The 27020-nt window shown below is 43.5% G+C and overlaps 1 long non-coding RNA gene across 1 annotated transcript in view; it reads left to right on the top strand.

Annotated features, from left to right (window-relative positions):
• The window catches only part of LOC144602667 (uncharacterized), a 103641-nt gene that overhangs the window by 71642 nt on the left and 4979 nt on the right, over positions 1 to 27020 (top strand). Inside the window, exon 2 of the long non-coding RNA XR_013548479.1 lies at positions 13457 to 13505. This is a non-coding gene — a long non-coding RNA (uncharacterized LOC144602667). The remainder of the gene's footprint in view (positions 1 to 13456; positions 13506 to 27020) is intronic.

Genomic DNA, 27020 nt, shown 5'->3' on the forward strand with positions numbered 1-27020 from the left:
TCTCTCTCTCTCTCTCTCTCTCTCTCTCTCTCTCTCTCTCTCTCTCTCTCTCTCTCTCTCTCTCTCTCTCTCTCTCTCTCTCGCATTTGTGACACACACTGAACTTTTTTAATCGTTTATTATATTGTTTACGGTGTACTATGTTTACATATTCTGTTGTGCAGCTGCAAGTAAGAATTTCATTGTTCTATTTGGGACATATGACAATAAAACACTCTTGACTCCACAATCTTGTGCTCTGCCATTCTTTCCCTCTCTCTCCTGATCCACCATTCCCTCTCCCTCTCTCTTTTGATGAACTTGTAAGCTCATGATCAACATAAATAGCTCAGTAAAATGGCGCAGCAATTAATCAACAATTATTGTATGCTGCAGCTCACTAAATGCTCTAGAACCCTCCAAAATTGATGCAACTGGAAAGATAAAATCTATGAACAGCTCACTAACATCAATTTTGGTGTGTTTCAATGCAAAAATTAGTCTTTTACTGGTATTTGTTTATTGGCATTGTGCAGAGTTTCTAAACAAAGCAGTTGTAACAGATTTATTTCCCCCTGCTGCAGATGGGGGTAGTTATATTCTCTCTGGAGATCATACCGTGTTGAACATTTGTGAAAAGGTTGCCAGAAATAAGATAAACTATACATTTTCCATTGAAACTATGATTGACCCTGACACAGTAGTTTTCTCTGGTGCTGCTTCTACATGACTCTGGAGTGAGATGCTTTCTGGACTTTTACTGTCCCCAGTTATTCTAAGTTACCATTCTGATCCAGTGATACCATAGGGATCCCAGTAGATTGCAATGCATGCAAAGCCATCTGTACTTAGATTGCAGAGGATGGAACTGCAGGTGCTGGTTTACACCGAAGATATACAAAAAATGCTGGAGTAACTCAGGGGGACAGGCAGCATCTCTGGATGGAAGGAATGGGTGACATTTTCGGGTCGAGACCCTTCTTCAGACTGACAGTCAGGGGAGAGGGTGAAATAGAGATATGGAAGGGTAAGGTGTGAAAACGACGAGATCAAATTTGAGAGATCTTAGTTGTCTAAGACATTATTAAGGCACATCAAGTCCGAGCAAATTTATAACAAAGCGATTGATAGAGAAATGTCTGTCAAGCATATCCTACCATCTTTCGCTAAGTTCACAGCCTTGCAGATCATGACTGTCCAAGTATACAGCCTAGAACTCCTTACATGTGGTGAGGGTATCTGCCACTGTCATGCGGTAACACAGTAATTTTCAGACTTCATCATCTCATCTCATGAGGGCTTGTATACCATAACAGGGATGTAATGCTGAGGCTCCAGAAGGTGCTGGTTTGGAATATTGTGAGTAATTTTGGGAATCGTATCTGAGGAAGGATGTGCTGGCTCTGGAGAGGGTCCAGAGGAGGTTTAAAAGAATGATCCCAGGAATGAGTAGGTTAACTTATGACGAGCGTTTGTCAGCACTGGGCCTGTACGCGCTGGAGTTTAGAAGAATGAGGGGGGGACCTCATTGACTCATACAGAATAGTGAAAGGCTTGGATAGAGTGGATGTGGAGAGGATGTTTCCACTAGTGGGAGAGTCTAGGACTAGAGGTCATAGACTCAGAATTTTAAGAACGAGATGAGAAGAAATTTCTTTAGTCAGAGTGTGCTGAATCTTTGGAATTCTTTGCCACCAAAGGCTGTAAAGGCCAAGTCATTGGATATTGTTAAGGCAGAGATAGATCGAGTCTTGATTAGTGCAGGTGTCAGTGGTTGTGGGGAGAAGGCAGGAGAATGGGGTTAGGAGAGAGAGAGAGAGAGAGAGAGAGAGAGATCAGCCATGATTGAATGGCGGAGTAGACTTGATGGGCCGAATGGCTTAATTCTACTCCTATCACTTTATAATCTAGTCTTCTCACCAGTTACTTCAACTCTAAAGATAAGGAAAACAAAATGGGGCCTGATCAAAAGAAATCTGGTGGCAAAGTACCTAATTAAATAAACTCATCTTGAGGGAAATGTAGAGTTGCAGGGATTTCAGGAAGGGGAGTATTGAACCTGTGAGCTAGACTGAAGGACTTCAACAAAGGATGAAGAATCGACTGTGGGGCAAAAGCAGTGTGGATAGTGGGTAAAGGTGCAAATAACTTTGAGATGTGTAGGTTTTGGGAGCATGGTACGAGAAAGAAGAGTCATAAAGGACTAAATCTATTGATCAATGGATCGTTGGAATATCCATAAGCTGAAATCAAGGTGTTTCAGACTTCAGGAAATGTGTATCACTGCTATCTTGCTATTGAGGGCGTGCAGCGTAGGTTCACTAGGTTAATTCCCAGAATGGCGGGACTGTCGTATGTTGAAAGGCTGGAGCAATTAGGCTTGTATACACTGGAATTTAGAAGGATGAGGGGGGATCTTATTGAAACATATAAGATAATTAGGGGATTGGACACATTAGAGGCTGGAAACACGTTCCCAATGTTGGGGGAGTTCAGAACAAGGGGCCACAGTTTAAGAATAAGGGGTAGGCCATTTAGAACGGAGATGAGGAAGAACTTTTTCAGTCAGAGAGTGGTGAAGGTGTGGAATTCTCTGCCTCAGAAGGCAGTGGAGGCCAGTTCGTTGGATGCTTTCAAGAGAGAGCTGGATAGAGCTCTTAAGGATAGCGGAGTGAGGGGGTATGGGGAGAAGGCAGGAAAGGGGTACTGATTGAGAGTGATCAGCCATGATCGCATTGAATAGCGGTGCTGGCTCGAAGGGCTGAATGGCCTACTCCTGCACCTATTGTCTATTGTCTATTGTCTATTGTATATATTGATATTAGACTGCATATTTGCACAATAACTATAAAGTTGATTTTGCACCAATTTTTAGTTGCCTTCTCTGATTTCACAGCTTTGCTGAACTGATAGGAATAAAAAGGAAATTGGTTTGGAGTTATCATGCACAATATTAGTAATACAATCCATCTTGAAGGATTAAAGGGTTGGTTAATCAAAGATGACAGAAACCTTGTATTGATAATAAAATCATAAATACAATAGAAGATTGGTTGGAGTTTAAAGCTTGTCACAGAGGATTGTTGGTTCATTTTTCATAGATGTTTATGATCTCTTTCAGGAAGTCTTATGAATTGTGATAATTTATTAGAGTGGCATTGGGTCTGGTACATTAAAAGCTGCTCCAACTCATTTGCCGGGTGACAAGATGTAGTCAGGACGTACGTTGGCCATTCAGTCCCTCGTGCCCTTTGAACTGGCTGAACTGCACAAATAACAGCGGTGCAGCGGTAGAGTTGCTGCCTTACAGCGCCAGGGACCCAGGTTCAATCCTGGGTACGTGTGCTGTCTATATGGAGTTTGTATGTTATTCGTGTGATGGTGTAGGTTTTCTCCAGTTGGTTAGTGACTCTCGTGATTCCTGTGGGGGGTTGGGGAAGGAGGTGGAGGCACCTGTGGCCATGGAGTTATCCTCTATCATTGAAAATCTGCAATTTCCCTTTATAATAAGTCCAATAACTAAACGTTCAGAAATCATGATGTCTTGGCATCTTACTCATTGTCAATATTTTCCGCACTCCTTTTAAACTCACATGGGCCCTGTTTCTGTTCAGTTCACTTTAGTTTATTGTCACGTGTACCGAGGTACAGTGCAAAGCTTTTGTTGCACGCTAACCAGTCAGCAGAAAGACAATACATAGAAACATAGAAACATAGAAAATAGGTGCAGGAGTAGGCCAGTCCGGCCCTTCGAGCCTGCACCACCATTCAATATGATCATGGCTGATCATTCAGCTCAGTAGCCTGTACCTGCCTTCTCTCCATACCCACTGATCCCTTTAGCAAAAAGGGCCACATCTAACTCCCTCTTAAATATAGCCAATGAACTGGCCTCAACTACCTTCTGTGGCTGAGAATTCCACAGACTCACCACTCTCTGTGTGAAGAAATGTTTTCTCATCTCGGTCCTAAAAGACTTCCCCCTTATCCTTAAGCTGTGACCCCTGGTTCTGGACTCCCCCAACATCGGGAACAATCAATGCATTTACGGCGTATAGATACATGATAAGGGAATAATGTTTAGTGCAAGGTAAAGCCAGCAGTGTCCGATCAAGGATAGTCCGAGGGTCATGATTGTAGTTCGGCACTGCTCTCTGGTTGTTGGAGAACTATTCAGTTGCCTGATAACAGCTGGGAAGAAACATGCCCTGTATCTGGCGGTGTGCGTTTTCACACTTCTATACCTTTTGCCTCATGGAAGAAAGGAGAAGAGGGAGTGGCCAGGGTGCGGCATCCTTGATTATGCTGCTGGCCTTGCCGAGGCAACGTGAGGTATAAATGAAATCAATAAAAGGGAGGTTGGTTTGTGTGATGGCCTGGGCTGCGTCCACAATTTGCTGCAATTTCTTGCGGTCCTGGATGGAGCTGTTCCCAAACCAAGCTGTGATGCATCCCGATAAGATGCTTTCTAAAGTGCATCTGTAGAAGTTGGTGAGAGTTGTAGGGGACATGCCAAACTGGCTCCGTTTGAACTAACGAGGGCTCTGTTTCCTGTGCTCCATTTGAACTTAAGAGGCCCTGTTTCCTGTGCTCCATTTGAATTCACCCAGGCCCTATTTCCTGCCTTTAAGCTCTTTTTTTCCCCCATTCTCCCATTAAACGCACAGGGACCTTGTTCCCCCTGCATCCTGTACCAGGTTCACTGCAAGCTTTTTACATTACAATGAAACAACCAAAAACAGGTGAAGTAAAATTATGTTGTAATATTAATAGGAGTACCATCCTATGTTAATAGGAAAATCTACTGCAACCAGCACTGCCAAATCCCTATTGGTGTCTGACTGTAGTGCTTTTACTGCATCGGTATCAATTGGTTGCTGACACTCGTACCATGGCACAGAGGAAGCCATTCTACTCAGCTGGGTGAATTCTCCACTAAACCAGGTGTAGAAAATATATGCACAAGAGAAGAAAAAAATAATTTGAGACGGAGACAAAAAAAAAGAGGAAATATTTTCTGAATAGGTCTTACAGGTAGGTACTGCTTTGGTATCAATTGTTGTAAATGTGATTCCAATAAATTTCAGAAATAGATAGAAAAAGCATGTATGTTATTATGTACTACAATGCTACTAGTCAGATAAAAGTTTCTAGGCAAACTTAAAAGAAAATATTCTACCCTAAATTAAATTCCGAATGAGTGAGACCACGTGCGGTGGCAGGTAGTAGACAGGACTGTCCTGTGAATTTTTGTGACTTTGTCGGCACCAAACACATGGTGACACGTGGTGTACTGCCTCGGTGAGGTCTCCTGTGCTATTCTTCTGGGTTGTTCGCAAAACAAAGCATTTCACTGTCCCTAGGTATATGCGACAATAGAGTCATAGAACCTCCTTCTTGCAATATTTAAGATTCAGTGTCAGAGGATAGGAGTAATTATCACATTGTTAAGGTTTGTACCTGCCCAAGAGACCAGTCTGAAGAAGGGTCTCGACCCGAAACGTCACCCATTCCTTCTCTCCCGAGATGCTGCCTGACCTGCTGAGTTACTCCAGCATTTTGTGAATAAATACCTTCGGTTTGTACCAGCATCTACAGTTATTTTCTTATATACAAGAGATTCACCAGTTTTGTGCCATTCAAGATTTCCAATGTTAACTTAAGAGGATGTTATTTTTTATTAAAAATTACATCCCTTTTAAAAAAATAACAGAGTGTGGTGCACCTGTGAGCAAATTTCAGATTTCTGTGGAAAACTGAAAATATTCCCCTCCGAGCAAACCTTGGGCAGGACAAGAGGTTGCAAAATCCCTTTGCAGGATGACCAAGGGCTAAGGGGGAGTTAGTGAATTTGGATTGCAAAAGGGAACTTGTGCATAGTCCCTTCCTCAAAGAACATGAGTCAACTAATTTGTTCATGCAACTATCCGGTATTTTCCTGATGTTACTTGATTTGGGCCTGGATAGAGTGGATGTGGAGAGGATGTTTCTACGAGTGCGAGAGTCTCGGACCAGAGGCCATTGCCTCAGAGTCAAAGGACGTCCCTTTAGAGTCAGAGTCTGGTGAATCTGTGGAATTCATTGCCACAGGCGGCTGTGGAAACCAAGTAAATTGGATATTTTTAAGGCGGAGATTGACAGATTCTTGTTTAGTCAAGGCGTCGGGGGTTATGTGGAGAAGGCAGGAGAATTGGGTTAAATGGGAAAGATGGATCGGCCATAATTGAATGGCGGAGTAGGCTTGATGGGCCGAATGGCCTAATTCTGCTCCTATAATGTATCTTCTTATGATTTTTGACCAAGCATTTGGCTACCTGTTCTGCTGAAAAAGGGTCTCGACCCGAAAAGTCATCCATTCCTTCTCTCCAGAGATGCTGCCTGTCCCGCTGAGTTGTTAAGCTTTTTGTGTCTACTCTGCTAAATGAAAATCATTTTCATTTCACTGGATCAAATTCACTGGAATTTAGAAGGATGAGAGGGGATCTTATAGAAACATATTAAATTCTTAAAGGATTGGACAGGCTAGATGCAGGACATTTTTTTCCGATGTTGGGGGAGTTCAGAACCAGGGGTCACAGTTGAAGAATAAGGGGTAGGCCATTTAGGACTGAGATCGAGGAAAAACCTCTTCACCCAGAGAGTTGTGAATCTGTAGAATTCTCTGCCACAGAAGACAGTGGAGGCCAATTCACAGGATGATTTCAAGAGAGAGTTATATTTAGCTCTTATGGCTAACAGAATCAAGGGACATGGGGAAAAAGCAGGAACGGGGTACTGATTTTAGATGACCATCCATGAACATATTGAATTGCAGTGCTGGCTCGAAGGACTGAATGGCCTACTCCTTATTTTTCTTTGTTTCTATGAAAATGTCAAGAGTACTGGAAATCAGTAGCAAAGGCTGGAGTTACTCCAGGATAGGCATAGCTGAGGAGAGAAAAACAAGATGAACATTTTAGTTTCAATTTTAGAGATACAGGCCCTTCGGCCCACCGAGTTCGCGCCGACCAGCGATCCCCGCACATTAACACTATCCTGCACACACTAGGGACAATTTACATTTACACCAAGCCATACCTGCATGTCTTTGGAGTGTGGGAGGAAACTGAAGATATCGGAGAAAACCCACGCGGTCACGGGGAGAACGTACAAACTCCGTACAGACAGCACCTTTTAGTCGGGATCGAACCCCGTGTTCGGGTCTCCGGCGCGGTAAGCGCTGTAAGGGATCAACTCTACCATAGAAACATAGAAACATAGAAAATAGGTGCAGGAGTAGGCCATTCCCCCTTCGAGCCTGCACCGCCATTCAATATGATCATGGCTGATCATCCAACTCAGTATCCTGTACCTGCCTTCTCTCCATACCCCCTGATCCCTTTAGCCACAAGGGCCACATCTAACTCCCTCTTAAATATAGCCAATGAACTGGCCTCAACTACCTTCTGTGGCAGAGAATTCCACAGATTCACCACTCTCTGTGTGAAAAGAAACTTTCTCATCTCGGTCCTAAAAGACTTCCCCCTTATCCTTAAACTGTGACCCCTTGTTCTGGACTTCCCCAACATCGGGAACAATCTTCCTGCATCTAGCCTGTCCAACCCCTTAAGAATTTTGGAAGTTTCTATAAGATCCCCCCTCAATCTTCTAAATTCCAGCGAGTACAAGCCGAGTCTATCCAGTCTTTCTTCATATGTCACCGTTCGGTGATATCTATTCATGGGTGTTGCCTCACTAGAGAATGTTTGCACCAAACTCTGTGTTGTCCTCCGATATCTTGTCAAGAGGTTCGTAGTGAAATGTTGTCAGGCAATGTTCCTGTGAAATACTTGGGATGGTTTATTATGCTGAAGGTGCAGCATAAATATTGAATGTTATTCTGGTGCACTCTGGTGCATTGATGCCCCAGGGGATTGAAATTACATTCCTCATGCAAATATAAATTTGTTCTTCATTCAGTGGCAGTAATTCAAAATACTCCAGTGAAAGCCCACTCCCTAAATTTATATTTTGCAATCAGGCACTTTATATTTTATTTATTTAATTTGAAACTGCAAATTCATTTCAAGACAACTTAATAATGAATCAGCTCAGTGCATTTTCCCCACACTAAAAATTGATTTTAACTGCAGGAAAGAATGCATCTTATTAATTTGTTTCTTCAGGCACAGCACCTTATTCATAAGCAATATGTCAACGATTTCTGTTACGGTTTAAGGGAGTTTTGCCAATCCAAGTAATTATTTATAAAAAATGACTGATTCACACTTAACTAATGAGTTTTTAGTTTTCAAAAACAAAATATAAAATCCCTGTCACATGTTCTGATAAGAAAAATCTAAACGTCAATGGGTCTCATGCCCACACCTCGTGCATGAGATTGAACCTGTCCCAATCTCAGGAGATCAGTGCCAGGCATAGATTAATCTCAGAGGCGTTGAGGCGCACTTCTATAACATCCCAAATAACATTGTTACAAAGTTTCATTGTAAACTAATTTGTTTGCCATTTCTTCCCCAATAATTCTTTGCTTCTCGGCCACACGTGAGGCTGCTAAAGAAGATGAGAGCCCATGGGATCAAAGAGGCAGATACTAGCATGGATATCAGGTTGGCTGGATGGCAGGAGGCAAATAGTGGCAATAAAGTGGCAATTTCTGGTGGGCTGCCAGTGACTAGCAGTTCCACAGGGCTCGCCGCTGGGGCCGCTGGTCTTCACGTTGTATATTAATGATGTGGATGAGGGGGATTGAAGGCTTTGTGGCCAAGTTTGCGGAAGATAGGAAAATAGGTGGAGGGGCAGTTAGTGTAGAGAAAGCAGGGACTCTGCAGAAGGATTTGGATAGGTTGGGAGAGTGGGCAGAGAAGTGGCAGATGGAATACAGTGTAGCAAAGTGTGGAGGCATGCATTTTGGTCGTAGGAATAAAGGCGTAGATTATTTTCTAAATGGGGAGAGAATCGGAGGAAATCGGAGGTGCAAAGGGCCTTGGGAGTGCTGGTGCAAGATTCCCAAAAAGTTCATCTGCAAGTTGAATTGGTAGTAAAGAAAGCAAACACAATGCTAGCATTTATTTCGAGAGGGCTTGTATGCAAAAACAGGGATGTCATGCCGAGGCTCTATAAGGCGCTGGTCAGGCCGCATTTGGAATATTGTGAGCAATTTTGGGCACTATATCTGAGGAAGGATGTGCTGGCTCTGGAGAGGGTCCAGGGGAGGTCACAAGAATGATCCCAGGAATGAGTAGGATAACATAGGATAAGCGTTTGATAGCACTGGGCCTGTACTCGCTGGAGTTTAGAGGAATGAAGGGAGCCTCATTGAAACGCACAGAATAGTGAAAGGCTTGGATAAAGTGGATGTGGGGAGGATGTTTCCACTAGTGGGAGAGTCTAGGACTAGAGGTCATAGCCTCAGAATTAAAGGAAGTTCTTTTAGGAAGGAGATGAGGAGAAATTTCTTTAGTCAGAGGGTGAATCTGTGGAATTCTTTGCCACAGAAGGCTGTGGAGGCAATGTCAGTGTTCTGCACAGCTCCTGATTATGAAGGAAGGTTAACATTTACCTGGTGAACAATATAGACAATAGACAATAGGTGCAGGAGGAGGCCATTCGGCCCTTCGAGCCAGCACCGCCATTCAATGTGATCATGGCTGATCATTCTCAATCAGTACCCCGTTCCTGCCTTCTCCCCATACCCACTGACTCCACTATCCTTAAGAGCTCTATCTAGCTCTCTCTTGAATGCATTCAGAGAATTGGCCTCCACTGCCTTCTGAGGCAGAGAATTCCACAGATTCACAACTCTCTGACTGAAAAAGTTTTTCCTCATCTCAGTTCTAAATGGCCTACCCCTTATTCTTCAACTGTGGCCCCTTGTTCTGGACTCCCCCAACATTGGGAACATGTTTCCTGACTCTAACGTGTCCAACCCCTTAATAATCTTATACATTTCGATAAGATCTCCTCTCATCCTTCTAAATTCCAGTGTATGCAAGCCTAGTCGCTCCAGTCTTTCAACCTATGACAGTCCCGCCATTCCGGGAATTAAGAGATAGAGCTCTTAAGGAAGGGTTCTCCTCCTGAACTCTTGTCCACGGTCAAAGGGACATGCTATCATAGGCAAGAAGCAGGGCTGCTAAATGAATGGGACATAATAAAGACTCATCTGTGCAGTGGAGTTGCTCAGGGATATGGGGAAAAAGGAGGAACTGGGTACTGATTTTGGATGATCAGCCATGACCATATTGAATGGTGGTGCTGGCTCGAAGGGCCGAATGGCCTACTCCTGCACCTATTTTCTATGTTTCTATGCTTCTATGTTTCTAGTTTTGGATGAGTTGGATTTTGGGCCAACTCAAAATTGCAGGATCATGGTTAAGTCAGGTTTAGTAATTACTCCAGTGAAACTGGAGTATATGTGGCAGGCAGTGAAGTGTGCTTTGTGAGGGTAGAGTGATATAAAATTGTGCTCCACATTTTTGGATCAAGTGAAACAATTAATGTTTAGTGGACGCAGATAATGTGAATTTGGCTGAATTGTTATGGAAAAGCACCAGGCCTCCACAACTTTGCAGATACGTCCATTGACTCTACCAATCAGAATGGGAAAGCCCAAACTAGAAGTGCAGTGAAATAATTCAACCTAGTTATTAACAATTTTTCTGATTAAATCTGAATCTCTTAAAAACTGCAGGATGTCTTCAAAAACCACGGCAAGCTGCAAATCAACTGTGTTCAATTCATAATTTAGAACATGTGTAAGAAGGAACTGTAGATGCTGGTTTAAACTGAAGATAGACACAAAAAGCTAGAGTAACTCAGTGGGACAAGGCAGCATCTCTGGAGAGAAGGAATGGGTAATGTTTCGGGTCGAGACCCTTCTACAGACTGGTTAGGGATAAAGGAAACGAGAGATATAGACGGTGATTTAGAACATGGTTGTTTGAAATTCAAAGCCTTCAATTTGTCAATTATTGTTTTATTGTTCACATTTTGCATCCGCACCTCATGGGTTTATGTCCTCACTGCCTGTGTGGTCAAAGCTGAAATCAAAGTTCAACGATCACTAATGGGAGAGTCTCGGACCAGTTATAGCCTCAGAATTTAAGGACATTCCTTTAGGAAGGCTATGAGGAGGAATTTCCTTAGTCAGAGGGTGGTGAATCTGTAGAATTCTTTGCCACAGAAGGTTGTGGAGGTTGTCAATGGATATTTTCAAGGCAGAGATCGATAGATTCTTGATTAGTACGGGTGTCAGGGGTTATGGGGAGAAGGCAGGAGAATGGGGTTAGGAGGGAGAGATAGATCAGCCATGATTGAATGCCGGAGTGGACGTGATGGGTTGAATGGCCTATTTCTGCTCCTATCACTTATGACGTTATGACCAAATGACTATCATTTTGTTAAATCCCTTGCAGATAAAGGAACTGTACTATTACATCTGGCAGACAATAGAGCACATCATAAATACATGATCATAATGCAGATCAAAATAAAAATCCATGGGAACCTTAACAGACCTTCAAGGAAATCTAGCAGGGCATCGGTGCAGAAGCATTAAATGATTTGGCGATTGAAAATCTCCTGCAATCAAATGAGTACCTTTCACATTCACAGATTAATTTATCTACCATTTTTTAAACAAAATCTTATTGATGTAGATAATAATCCAGGGTGGCACAGTGGTATTGTAATACAGCTACTGCCTTACGGTGCCAGAGATCCAGGTTTGAGATACAGATTTAGAGATACAGCGCGGAAACAGGCCCTTCGGCCCACCGAGTCCGCGCCGCCCACCGATCCCCGCACACTAACACCATCCTACACACACTAGGGACAATTTTTACATTCACCCAGTCAATTAACCTACATACCTGTACGTCTTTGGAGTGTGGGAGGAAACCGAAGATCTCAGAGAAAACCCACGCAGGTCACGGGGAGAACGTACAAACTCCGTACAGACGGCGCCCGTAGTCAGGATCAAACCTGAGTCTCCAGCGCTGCATTCGCTGTAAGGCAGCAACTCTACCGCTGCGCCACCGTGTCGCCCTGATCTTGACTACGGGTGCTTGTCTGTACGGAGTTTGTACGTTCTCCCCGTGACCGCGTGGGTTTTCTCAGAGATCTTCGGTTAACTCCCACACTCCAAAGATGTACAGGTTTGTAGGTTGATTGGCTTGGTATAAGTGTAAATTGTCCCTAGTGTGTGTAGGGTAGTGTTGGTGTTTGGGGATCGCTGGTCAGTGTGGACTCGGTGGGCCGAAGGGCCTGTTTCCGTGCTGTACCTCTAATCTAAATTGTTTGTTACCACAGAGGTATTGCACTGAATTATATTAAATCATTGCGTTGGCTGTGCTTTGAATAATTCAGTACCTGTTTGGGTATTGCTGTACATATTATGTGATTGCAGATATTCTCTGTAGGTCTTGCTGATTACTGTGATATTTCCTCTCTACCACTATTGCAGATAGTGCTAATTACTGCAAATATTGCTGATTGCTGCAGTATTTGTTCTATCACCTGTAACTGCAGATATTACTGCTAACTGCAATGCTGCCTGTATCAATTGTTACTCCAAATATTGCAGATTACTGCAGTATTTCCTCTGTCAACTATCACTCTGAATATTACTGCTAATGTCATGTTGGCTATATCAACTATTACTGCAAATATTACTGATCACTGTAGTATTTTCTCTATCAACAATTTCTACAGATTTTGCTGCGTATTATGTGTAGGAAGGAACTGCAGATGCTGGTTTATACTGCAGAAAGACAAAAAGCTTAAGTAGCTCAGCGGGTCAGGCAACATCTCCGGAAAAAAAGGAATAGGTAATGTTTCGGGTCGAGACCCTTCTTCAGACTGAGAGGCGGGGGGGAGTGAAATGAGGGATTTTGAAGGTACATAGGTCAAATGAATACAAGATATGCAAAAATAAATGATGATCAAGGAAAGGTGGAGCCCACAATGGTCCATTGTTGGCTGTGGGGTATGTGACAGCGTTTTACAGACCGTGAAACTCAATAGGATGACAGTGAAACTAGTACAATGACTAGGGTTGGGGAGGGAAGTAGAGAGAGGGATTCAAGGGTTACTTGAAGTTAGAGAAATCAATATTCAAATTGTAGGGTTGTCACCTACCCCACGACCAACAATGGACCATTGTGGGCTCCACCTTTCCTTGATCATCAATGCTTGTTGCATAATTTGCATTAATTTGTCCTATGTACCTTCTATATCTCTCATTTTCTATTTTCCTCGACCCTCAGTCTGTGGAAGGATTGTTGACCCGAAAGGTCCCCTGCTCCTTTTCTCCAGAGATGCTGCCTGACCCGCTGAGTTACTGCAGCCCTTTGTGTCTGTCTTGCTGCGTGTTATGGTGTTACCTGTATCAATGGTTACTGGGGGGAAATGACTGGGCGGTCTGTTTCTGGAATACCTTGCAATGTTTGAATTTGTATTTGTGGTTAACTTTCAGTTACTTGGCGGATTTCGACTGAACGAGTAGTCCGCAGAAAATCCGATGGGTAAGTGGAGCCAACCTTTGTGAGATGTGCAGGCGATAAGCCTCAGGAAGACATGATTGTTGCCAGATGGGAGAGTAAAGCTTTCTGCCTGGAATTTTAATCTGCCTACACAGTAGCAATCTTTGCCACATTTTCTTCCCTTTCTTTTAATACATCGGTGATTCCAGTGGGTTTGCAACCCTGCAGCTGATTCTTCACTTACCATTCTTTCCGTCGGTGAATTCAGGTCAATTGTTCTTCTAGCTCATCGAGCTTCCGCAGGTCAGCCTGTTACAAGAAGCACTCTCATCTCCAGTGGCTGGATGTTAAGTACTGTACACCCGTGGGACCAATATCAGGGGAACTGAATCTTCAGTAGTCTAGTTTGCCAAAGGCTAAGTCAAGTTACACTAAATTATAGATGGGGTTGGACTGTAAGCTGACGCAGTAAGAATGAACTCCATGGTATGTTGGATATTATTCAGCTCTGTTATTTTGGGTGTAATGCTCCAATTTTGTAAACTAAAAAAATGCTTTAGTTTTATGAAAATTACCCTTTCAAGTGTCCTGTGCGGTTTAAACTCCCCGCTTTCCTTAATTCAACCAGAATGGCTGCATCACAAATCTATTTTAGTTTAGTTTAGTTTGGTTTAGAAATACAGCGATGAAACAGGCCCTTCGGCCCACTGAGTTCGCGCCGACCAGCGATCCCTGCACGTTAACATTATCCTCCTATACTTGCACCAAGCCAATTAACCTCCAAACCTGTATAACATATAACATAACATAACATATAACAACTACAGCATGGAAACAGGCCTGTCCGGCCCTACCAGTCCACGCCGACCATTCTCCCTGACCTAGTCTCATCTACCTGCACTCAGACCATAACCCTCTAATCCCCTCTTATCCATATACCTATCCAATTTACTCTTAAATAATAAAATCGAGCCAGCCTCCACCACTTCCACCGGAAGCCCATTCCATACAGCCACAACCCTCTGAGTAAAGAAGTTCCCCCTCATGTTACCCCTAAACCTTTGTCCCTCAATTCTGAAGCTATGTCCCCTTGTTGGAATCTTCCCCACTCTCAAAGGGAAAAGCCTACCCACGTCAACTCTGTCCGTCCCTCTCAAAATTTTAAAAACCTCTATCAAGTCCCCCCTCAACCTTCTACGCTCCAAAGAATAAAGACCCAACCTGTTCAACCTCTCTCTGTAGCCTAAGTGTTGAAACCCAGGCAACATTCTAGTAAATCTCCTCTGTACCCTCTCCATTTTGTCGACATCCTTCCTATAATTTGGCGACCAGAACTGCACACCATACTCCAGATTCGGCCTCACCAATGCCCTGTACAATTTCAACATTACATCCCAACTTCTATACTCGATGCTCTGATTTATAAAGGCAAGCATACCAAACGCCTTCTTCACCACCCTATCCACATGAGATTCCACCTTCAGGGAACAATGCACAGTTATTCCCAGATCCCTCTGTTCCACTGCATTCCTCAATTCCCTACCATTTACCCTGTACGTCCTATTTTGATTTGTCCTACCAAAATGCAGCACCTCACACTTATCAGCATTAAACTCCATCTGCCATCTTTCAGCCCACCCTTCCAAAAGGCCCAAGTCTCTCTGTAGACTTTGAAAATCTACCTCACTATCAACTACTCCACCTATCTTAGTATCATCTGCATATTTACTAATCCAATTTGCCACACCATCATCCAGATCATTAATGTAAATGACAAACAACAGTGGACCCAACACAGATCCTTGGGGCACTCCACTAGACACTGGCCTCCAACCTGACATACAATTGTCAACCGTTACCCTCTGGTATCTCCCATTCAGCCATTGTTGAATCCATCTTGCAACCTCACTATTAATACCCAACGATTTAACCTTCTTAATCAACCTTCCATGTGGAACCTTGTCAAATGCCTTACTGAAGTCCATATAGACAACATCCACAGCCTTGCCCTTATCAATTTCCCTGGTAACCTCTTCAAAAAATTCAAGAAGATTAGTCAAACATGACCTTCCAGGCACAAATCCATGTTGACTGTTTCTAATCAGGCCTTGATTATCCAAATAATTATATATATTGTCCCTAAGTATCTTTTCCATTAATTTTCCCACCACAGACGTCAAACTAATAGGTCTATAATTGCTAGGTTTACTTTTAGAACCTTTTTTAAACAAAGGCACAACATGCGCAATGCGCCAATCTTCCGGCACCATCCCTGTTTCTAATGACGTTTGAAATATTTCCGTCATAGCCCCTGCTATTTCTGCACTAACTTCCCTCAATGTCCTAGGGAATATCCTATCAGGACCTGGAGACTTATCCACTTTTATATTCTTCAAAAGTGTCCGTACCTCCTCTTCTTTAATCCTCCTAATTTCCATCACTACTCTACTTGTTTCGCTTACCTCACATAATTCAATATCCTTCTCCTCGGTAAATACCGAAGAAAAGAAATTGTTTAATATCTCCCCCATTTCTTCCGGCTCAGCACATAGCTGTCCACTCTGACTCTCTAATGGACCAATTTTATCCCTCACTATCCTTTTGCTATTGACATATCTGTAGAACCCCTTGGGGTTTACTTTTACATTACTTGCCAAAGCAGCCTCATATCTTTTTTTCGCTTTTCTAATTTATGTCTATGGAGTGTGGGAGGAAACCAAAAATCTTGGCGGAAACTCACGGGGAGAACGTACAAATTCCGTACGGACAGCAGCCACAGTCGGGATCGATCCTGGATCCCCAGCGCTGCAAGGTAGCAACTCTACTGCTGCGCCACCGTGCCACACCATTTTCCAAATTGTTTTTAGCAAAGTATGACATATGAATAAGAAATAATGTCCAATGGGATGGGATACTGAGGATAATATTTTTGAAGAAACTGTGTTTTGTTTGTAGTTTGTGGTTGCCAATCATTTGATTTTGCTGAAGGCAGTGGAGGCCAGTTCGTTGGATGCTTTCAAGAGAGAGCTGGATAGAGCTCTTAAGGATAGCGGAGTGAGGGGGTATGGGGAGAAGGCAGGAACGGGGTACTGATTGAGAGTGATCAGCCATGATCGCATTGAATGGCGGTGCTGGCTCGAAGGGCTGAATGGCCTACTCCTGCACCTATTGTCTATTGTCATATCAACCACATCAACTTCATTAATACATTTTGTTACCTTGAGGAATTTCATCAAATTAGCTGGACAGCATCTCCCCGAACAAAACTATGTTGACCATCTTTTCTGCCTTTCCAAATGCAGATTATCTTCGCCCCTCAGACGTTTTTTCCCCCAATAACATCAATATCACTCACGTTACTCTCACGGGTCTGATAAGGTTTGGCTGTCCTTGTTGAATAATGGTGCCCTTCATTATGAATGAATGAATGAATAAGTTTATTGGCCAAGTATGTGCATATGCAAGGAATGTGCCTTGGTGCTCCACTCACAAATGACAACACACACATACAGCTAACAATTATGAATAAAGCATATCTTTGTGGGATGTTCGCAGACAACACAAACGAACAAATACATACAAAACAACAAGGAGCTGTACACCGTTCTCGTTCCTCATCTGTGGCTTGAAGTCTCTGCTCGGGGCAGCAACCTTTGGACTGCTGCACCTTTCATCATTATGTGTGAATGTTGGCCCTGAACACTCATTATTTCATTTTTGAATGACTCCCACTTGTCTGAACGCACAAAACAAGAGCAGGAACAGACACGTGCACAACCATGGCTGATCTACCCCAGGCTTCACAAAATGCTGGAGTAACTCAGCAGGGTCAGGCAGCATGACTGGAGAGAAGGAATGGGTGACGTTTCGGGTCGAGACCCTTCTTCAGACCCGAAACGTCACCCATTCCTTCTCTCCAGAGATGCTGCCTGACCCGCTGAGTTACTCCAGCATTTTGTCATACCTTCGATTTGTCCCAGTATCTGCAGTTATTTTCCTACCCCAGGCTTCAAATCCTTTTCTGTACCACACCCCCATAAGCCTCAAATCATCTCTTTCTCTCTCACACTTTTTTGCCCTCCCTCCCTCCCTCCCTCCCTCCCTCCCTCCCTCCCTCCCTCCCTCCCTCCCTCCCTCCCTCCCTCCCTCCCTCCCTCCCTCCCTCTCTCCCTCCCTTTCCGTTTGACTCCCACATAATATTCTGCCATTCTCTCATTCTCTCTCTTCATGGTGGTGTAGTGGTATAACTGCTATCTCAACTGCACCAGAGACCCAGGTGGGCCAAAGAGCCTGTTTCCACACTGTACCTCTGAATAAACTAAACACTCTTCTTGAGCAATGTTTTGCAAATTAAATGTCAGCATACAGAGTTCAGTGACTGAATCAAGATGCACGCATGTCAACAATGAATACTGCAGTTCTGTGATCACTCCGGAATCCCCCAAAATGGAGTCAACTGGAAAGACGAGCCCTATGAACAGGATATATAATTCCCATTTTACATCTTTTACATTACTTTTTGTATTTTGAATATGCAAAAATTAGCCTTTTTTCCATGTTTATTGGTACAATGCAAAGTTTCTAAATAAAGGAGTTGTGATATATTTGTGAAATTGAGATAAATAGGTGAACAAGAGTGGTTAACCCTCAAAGTTTTATTTTCATAAAAATAAAATGGTCTGCCTATTCATTAGCACTTTAACACTGTGGAATAAATGTCAACTTATTCTCCTGTCTCACTAGGGTGAGACAGTATAAGTTGTAGAACTTGGAAAGGTGCAAAGATAAACATGTTGAAACAAAGAACTCCAGATGCTAGTTTATACCAAAGATCGACACAAAATGCTGGAGTAACTCAGCGGGTCAGGCAACATCTCTGGAAAAGAAGGATGGGTGACGTTTCGGGTCGGGACCATTCTTCAGACTCAGACCAAAGAAGGGTCCCAACCCAAAATGTCACCCAACCTTTTTCTCCAGAAATGCTGCCTCACACATTAACACTTGCACAATGACACTATCCTACACACACTAGAGACAGTTTATACATTTACACCAAACCAATGAAGCTTTAAACATGTACGTCTTTGGAGTGTGGGAGGAAACCGAAGATCTCAGAGAAAACCCATGCACGTCATGGGGAGAATGTTACAAACTCTGTATAGACAAGCACCTGTAGTCAGGATCAAACCCGGGTCTCTGGCGCTGTAAGGCAGTAGCTCTACCGCTGCACCACCGTGCCGGCCTGTTAAGTAGTTTCAGATAGAGTAGGAGTAGGAAATATAGCAAAGCAAAATAACATACCACAGAGCAAAAAGGGAACAGGGTCACAACGGGTTCAGAGGTACAAACTGAACCAACAGTGGGCATTTCGACTGGGTTGAAAGTGTGCTTTGTTTTAATTTTCTACTTGGATTTCCTTCAGAATGCATTCCATTGTAACAGAAATCTGAACCTGGATGCGAACAGAGCAGACTATTTGGACCTGTTTCAAGATTTAATTTGCATCACAGATTCTCGATAAAGGTTTCAGCGGAGGGAGTCTGGATGTGAATTTGATGGATTCTGTGGCTGAGTAATTGGAGCCAGCTGAATAGATGAACCAAGGTTATCCAAGCAATGCCTTGGATATTAGAAATACCCTGTCGGTGACGGAGGGAGCAGTGCGCAATTTCAATTTACTTTCAAGATTGTATTTCATGCTTTATCGTACCTCCATATTTTCACACCTTTGTGGCTCACATTATTCTTGCAGGGGGTGCAATATTGATGGCAAGTCGAGCATTTATTTCTGAAGCTTAAATGCCATTAAGAAGATGATAGTAGTTGCCTGCTTGAACTGTTTCACTCTCACAGTAATCTCGCAAAGCTGGTAGATAGAGAATTCTATGATCTGGATCCATTGAAAATGAATAATGAATAAACAGTCACACATTTACTCTTGGATGTTGTGTGCATTGATGGGAAAATGGGGCTGGCCATGGAACCTCCCCTCACCCTACAACCTTATGCTATCTCAATGTTCCTTCACTACAAGATCCTGGGACATTTTCCTTCACATTACGACGGCTTTTGAATTCCTTTCGTAAAGCTCTTTTTCCCATCCTTTACTTATTTGGCCAAGGCATTTGTTCACCTGTCTTTGCTTTGCCATTGTAAATAATGAGTATTCCTATGAGGTACATTAGACAATAGACAATAGGTGCAGGAGTAGGCCATTCGGCCCTTCGAGACAGCATGTTAGTATGTGTTGGTGCATTGTTCATTAGTTCATAAGTGACAGGAACAGAATTAGGCCATTCGGCCCATCAAGCCTACGCCATTCAATCATGGCTGATCTATCTCCCTCCTAACCCCATTCTCCTGCCTTCTCCCCATCAGCCCTGATTCGTACCAATCAAGAATGCATCTATCTCTGCGTTAAAAATATCCATTGACTTGGCCTCCACAGCCTTCTGTGGCAACGAATTCCACAGATTCACCACCCTCTGCCTAAAGAAATTCTTCCTCATCTCCTTCCGAAAGGAACGTCCTTTAGTTCTGAGGCTACGACCTCTGGTTCAAGACACTCCCACTTGTGGAAACATCCTCTCCACATCCACTTTATCCACGTTGCAGTTAATTTCTAGTTTAGTTGAGAGATACAAATGCAGAAACAGACCCTTTGTCCCACCAAGCCCACGCTGACTAACACTATGCAACACACACTAGGGATAATTTACAATTTTACCAAGTCAATAAACCTACAAACCTGTACGTCTTTGGAGTGTGGAAGCTGGAAATCTCGGAGAAAACCCACGCAGGTCAGGGAAGAACGTACAAACATAATGTTGAGAGGACAGGTGGACTGTTTTGGCTCTGGTGCCGCTCAATTAAGTCCACAAGATACTGAAGGAGTATGAAGGAAGCAGAATGTGTCCACTTTGCCTGGTGCAAAGCAATACAGTGATTTGTACTGGTAATAGCTTTTATTGTGGACTTTGCTCAGAGCTCCTTTTACTATTTTCATTTGGTTTCTGTGTGCTTGTGACAAATAAAAACTTGAGATTCTCAGTATTAACCCGAATGCTCATTCTCCATTTTGACTAATCTCAGGTTGTGCTGGCGTTGGAGAGGGTCCAGATGAAGTTTATGAGAATGGTCCCAAGATGATTGGGTTAGCATATGAGGAGCCTTTGATGCCTCTGGGCTTGTACTTGCTGGAGTTTAGGAGGGGGATCTCATTCACATATACCAACCAATGAAAGGCCTAGATGGAGTGCATGTGGAGAGGATATTTTCACTGGTGGTCAAGTTTAGGACTAGAGGGCATAGCCTCAGAATAACAAGAAGTACTTGGGCGGCACGGTAGCGCAGCGGTAGAGTTGCTGCTTTACAGCGAATGCAGCGCCGGAGACTCAGGTTCGATCCTGACTACGGGTGCTGCACTGTAAGGAGTTTGTACGTTCTCCCCGTGACCTGCGTGGGTTTTCTCCGAGATCTTCGGTTTCCTCCCACACTCCAAAGACGTACAGGTATGTAGGTTAATTGGCTGGATAAATGTAAAAATTGTCCCTAGTGGGTGTAGGATAGTGTTAATGTACGGGGATCGCTGGGCGGCACGGACTTGGTGGGCCGAAAAGGCCTGTTTCCGGCCGTATATATATGATATGATATGATACTTTCAGAATGGAGATGAGGAGGAATTACTTTAACCAGAGGGTGGTGAATCAGCGGAATTCACTGCAACAGTTGGCTATGGAGGCCAAGTCAATAGGTATTTTTAAAACAGAGATTGATTGTCAAAGGTTACAGGTAGAAGGAAGGAGAATAGTATTGAGAGGTTAAATAGATCAGCCCGATCAACTGGCGGAGCAGACTTGATGAGCTAAATGGCCTAATTCTGCTCTTATGTCTTATTGGACCAAGTGGACTCGTTGGGCCCAAACCTCTCCTGCATTGGTGCAGCACCCTGTCCTCCCCCTCCCTTCTCCCCCACTCCCCCCTTTCCCCCTCCTTCCCTCCTCCCTCCCTCCCCTCCTTTTAAACTTAAAAATGTGAATAACTTAAAAAATATAAGACCGATTTCAATAAAACTACTTGCATTATCACTAAAGTGACAATGGTGAGTAAGGTGGGCCTAAAATTGTCACGCTATAGTGTAACGTTTTGGCTGAAGTTCTGTCACAAACAAGATAACAAACGAGAGTTTTAGTATATAGATGGTCAGCAATTCCCACGGCAGTGAGGATGTTTCTTTATTTTTCAAGACTTTAAAGACATACAATGCATTTCCTCCATCCTCTTTCTATCTCTTGCCATTTCTAAGCTTGGAGTTGACTGTCTGTTTTAGGAGTCCAGTGACTGGCATGCAAATATTGCTCTTCACTCATGGGAATCATTTCAGTTTAATTAGGGCTACTGAGCTGGAGAAATTGGCTTGAGTGGGGACGCTGGAGATGTTTTCCTTGCTTTTTCTACCAGTGGATTTGAATGTAGAAACAAGGAACTTCAGACACTGGTTAAGACACAAAAGGACAAAGTGCTGGAGCAACTCAGCGGGCCAGGCAGCATCTCTGGAGAATATGGATAGGTGACGTTTTGGATTAAGACCCTTCGCCTGAAGAAGGGTCTTGAACCGAAACGTCACCCACTCCTTTTCTCCAGAGATGCTGCCTGCCCCGCTGTGTTACTCCAGCATTTTGTGTCTATTCCCCAGAGATGCTCCTTGACCCGCTGACTTACTCCAGTACTTTGTGTCCTTCAGTAGATTTGGATGATTTTGTTGAGATTGCACAGGCGTTATCTCTCCAGTGTGAAATGCCTGTTATGGATAACCCATAAAAATGTAGAAGGATCACTACAGTCATGAAGACCACAAAATCAATTCTTGTTTGAGGTTTTGATCATCAAATGCACTTTTCTGCAGACAGCCAAAGGCTGTGCTAGATCATGAGAGGTATTGATTATCTGGATTCTCACTGTGGTTGCTGGTAAACAATTGGACTTGTTGAGCGTGATATCAATCCATATCTGTTGGGTAAAGCAACAGAGGAAAATGGAGCAAAGGCTGGAAGTAAAATAAATTTTCCGATCAGATGTGGTCCAAGTGACAAGGAGCACAAGCATATGGAGTTGAGCAAACTGTTTTTAGTTACTCATTTATAGTATGTGGATGCCACCAGCAATATCTTTCCTTATTTGCACCCAAAAATAAGGTCACATTTAAGAGTCAACAAGACTGGGTATGGACTCACAAATAGGCCAGAAGAGGCTGATAAGTTTCCTTCTCTAAAATAAGAGGTCATGTTGCAGTTGTATAAGATGTTGATGAGACCGCATTTATGATATTGTGTTCAGTTCTGAGCACCATGTTATGAGAAAGATATTGTCAAGCTTGAAAGGGTTCAAAGAAGATTTACGAGGATCTTGCCAGGAATAGAGGGTGCGAGTTTTCGGGAGAGGTTGAGTAGGCTGGATCTCTATTCCTTGGAGCACAGGAGGATGAGGGGTGATCTTATAGAGGTGTATAAAATCATGAGAGGAATAGATTGGGTAGATGCACAGAGCCTCTTGCCCAGAGTAGGGGAATCGAGGACCAGAGGACATAGGTTCAAGGTGAAGGGGGAAAGATTTAATAGGAATCTGAGGGGTGCCGTTTTCACACATAGGCTGATGGGTGAACGGAACAAGCTGCCAGAGGAGGTAGTTGAGGCTGGGACGATCCCAACGTTTAAGAAACAGTTAGACTGGTACATGGATAGGACAGGTTTGGAGGGATATGGATCAAGCGCAGGCAGGTGGGACTAGTGTAGCTGGGACATGTTGGCCAGTGTGGGCAAGTTGGGCCGAAGGGCCTGTTTCCACACTGTATCACACTGTGACTCTATAATTCAATAATCCAGATGGGTTTTGTGTTAATGTGGCAGTTTTATGGTCACCATTGCTGAGTCTTACTGTTTAAAAATAATCTCAAGATTAATTTTAATGACTTAAATTTGTCTTTAGTAATGCACAAGTCATAGATTAAATGTAGCATGGAAGCAGGCACTTCGGCCAAACCTGTCCATGCTGACCAAAATGCCCTGAAGCTAATCTCATTTGCCTCTTTCCTTGCCAGCTGACACTATGACTCGACCCTTGCACCTGTCCAAATGTCTTTCAAATGTTGTTCTTGTACCTGCTTCGACCATTTCCTCTGGTACCCTTCTACCCAACAAATTGTTGATGCTCAGGTTTCTGTTAAATCTTTCCCCTCTCATATTAAACCTACCGTATGTCCTTCAGTCTGAAGAAGGGTCTCGACCCGAAACGTCACCCATTCCTTCTCTCCAGAGATGCTGCCTGTCCCGCTGAGTTACTCCAGCATTTTCGGTTTAAACCAGCATCTGCAGTTCCTTCCTACACATTTCATCTGCTCCTTTAGTTCTTGATTCCCGTACCCCGGGGAAAAGACTCTGTGCATTCATCCAATCTACTCCCCAGATGATTTTATACACTTCCATAAGATCAACCCTTAGAAGAGGGTGAAGCTGCCAAATGCCACATAGGCCCCTGCCATTTTCTATATGTTGGCCTCCATGAATGGCCATACTGATAATGCTGTAGGCTTGGGGATTAGCAAGAACATTGCTGAAATCTTTTTCTGACTGCATCCTACCTGGAGCCCCTGTCATGGATGGTTCACTTTCAGTTCAGTTTAGTTCAGTTTAGTTTATTGTCATGTGCACCGAGGTACAGTGAAAAGCTTTAGTGACGTGCTATCCAGTCAGCAGAATGTCAATACATGATTACAATCGAGGCATTTACAGTGTATGGATGGATGAGTTCCAGCCATCAGAGCAACGGGCACTCTGATCTTGTGGCCAGTGTCTTCCTTTTATGTGGTCCCTTAATTTCTTCAGAGGGATTCTTCAATATTTAGGCCCATTGCCATTCATGGATGTTCTGTACCTCTTCCTGCAGAGCAGTGTGGAGATCCACATTGGGTGCATTTCCCTCTCGTCGCAGTTGATTCACAATTCACAATCAGTTTCTGGAGCTGGGGTGCAGTGAGAGCGTGGCCAGTGTTCAGTAACGGAGAGATCCAAATGCAATGCCACCTGCTGCACGCTATCAGTTTCAAAGGAATGCTGAAATGATTGGGAATGGAGCAGTAAACCTAAGCAAAGATGAAGGGCTGTTTGATCTGCGGAGGTTTACTACTGAGCAACTTGTGTGGATTCCAGCTGCTCTGCCACTCCATTCAAAATCAGAGATGGTCATTGATGAATTTTCTCTTAATCTTTATTGCAACAAGTTTCAGATTTCCTTCGAATCATAGTCATAGTCATACAGGATAGAAGCAGGCCCCTTAGCCTAACTCGTCCACGCTAGCCAACTAATGTGTAGGAAGGAACTGCAGATGCTGGTTTCAACCGAAGATATAATCAAAAAATGCTGGGGTAACTCAGCGGGACAGGCAGCATCTCTGGAGAGAAGGAATGGGTGACGTTTCAGGTTGAGACCCTTCTTCAGACCCAAGGAGTCTGTGCCGACCAGCGATCCCCGTTCACTAACACTATCCTACACTCACTTGGGACAATTTTACCAAGCTAATCAGCCATGATCACATTGAATGGCGGTGCTGGCTCGAAGGGCCGAATGGCCTCCTCCTGCACCTGTTGTCTATTGTCTATTGTAAACATGTATGTCTTTGGAGTGTGGGAGGAAACCGGAGCACCCGGAGAAAAACCACGCAGGTCACAGGGAGAACGTACAAACTGCATACAGACAGCACCTGCAGTCAGAATCGAACCTGGGTCTCTGGCACTGTTAGACGGCAACTCTACCATTGCACCACTGTGCTGCCCGTGCCGAGTTATTCAAGTATTTCCAATCACCTGCACTTTCCCCATTGTCCTGACATTTTCTCCTCTTCAAGTATGTACACAATTCCCTTCTGAAAATTACTATAGCACCTGTTTCCATGTAGGTTCCTGCCATTATCTATGGTTTCACCTCATCTTTTATGACATTGTGTTTCATCTCAGTGACACTGTCGGATCAATTATTAACAGATACTTTGCTAAAACCATCCTCTACCATAACTTATGTGGAGCTCCCAGCATAAGCGGATGAGTTCCATGCTTTGGTCTTTGAGGAAGAATTCAGGAAGGACATTCTTGCTATTGAGGGAGTGCAGCGTAGATTCACCAGGTTAATTCCCGGGATGGCGGGACTGACATATGATGAAAGAATGGAACGACTGGGCTTATGGTCACTGGAATTTAGAAGGATGAAAGGGGATCTTATAGAACCATACAAATTTATTAAGGGATTGGTCAGGCTAGGTGCAGGAACAATGTTCCCGATGTTGGGGGAGTCCAGAACCAGGGGTCACAGTTTAAGAATAAGGGGTAGGCCATTTTGGACTGAGATGAGGAAAAACATTTTCACGCAGAGTTGTGCATCTGTGGAATTCTCTGCCATGGAAGGCAGTGGAGGCCAATTCACTGGATGTTTTCCAGATACAGTTAGATGTAGCTCTTGGGGCTAACGGAATCAAGGGATATGGGGACAAAGCAGGAACAGGATACTGAGTTTTTGGATATTCAGCCACGATCATATTGAAAGGTGGTGCTGGCTCGAAGGGCCGAATGGCCTATTTTCTATGTTTCTATCAAAGCCGCTAATAGTAAGGTAAAGGCAATGTGAGTTGTTTTCAGGGGTAGAAACAGTGGAGTGCAGAGATCGCAATAGGTTGTTTGACCAGAAGAAATTACAGATGGGCGGATATGTGCATGAAAGGATTTCAAATCAAGATTGGGAATAATAAATTGGAGGCATTGGAGGACCAGGAAACCAGTAGGTCTGTGAGTGCAAAATCAATAGAAAAAGTGTCTCGACCAGAAATGTCGCCCATTCTTCTCAGAGATACTGCCTGTCCCGCTGAGTCGCTCCAGCATTTTGTGCGTATCTTTGGTTTACACCAGCATCTGCAGTTCCTTCCTACACAGAATAACTCTTCTTGCTGTGCTGCGTGGCATGGGCAAGAGAAATCGCGGTGAGATGGTTTGCATAGGGAGGAAGCTATGAATAAACTGTCGGCATGCCCATGGATTTTACATTCTGCCCCAGTATATTATCTGCACATATCAGTTTTGCAAATATTCCACTTGGTTTAAAAATTTTAAGGAATAACTTTATAAAATCCCAAACCTTCAAAGAACACACGCTGGCTTAGAAAGCCGGCTTGAATTCATTATGAACAGGTTTTATACCATCTGTTTCTTTACATTGCAATCGTGCCTTCCCTTTTAAAAAGCACTTTATTGCCTGTAATGTCTTATGGAATGGTCTTTGGGAGGCGCTTTATAATCATGTATTTTTTCCTACGTTTCAGCATCCATCACTGCAGCTTTTTAATCAACTCAGTAATTAATTTGACAAGCCTCCTCAATTTAGGTGATCATAAAGTTAATTATTTACTTATCCTGACACAGAAAGAGGCTATTCAGCCCATTAGGTCCCTGCTGCCTCCCAATGACCCTTGGTCACTTCAGTTCACCAGGAAATGTACCTGTATTGTTTTGCTGTATT

The sequence above is a fragment of the Rhinoraja longicauda genome, chromosome 2, assembly GCF_053455715.1.
Source record: "Rhinoraja longicauda isolate Sanriku21f chromosome 2, sRhiLon1.1, whole genome shotgun sequence".
In the NCBI taxonomy this organism is placed as follows: Eukaryota; Metazoa; Chordata; class Chondrichthyes; order Rajiformes; family Arhynchobatidae; genus Rhinoraja; species Rhinoraja longicauda.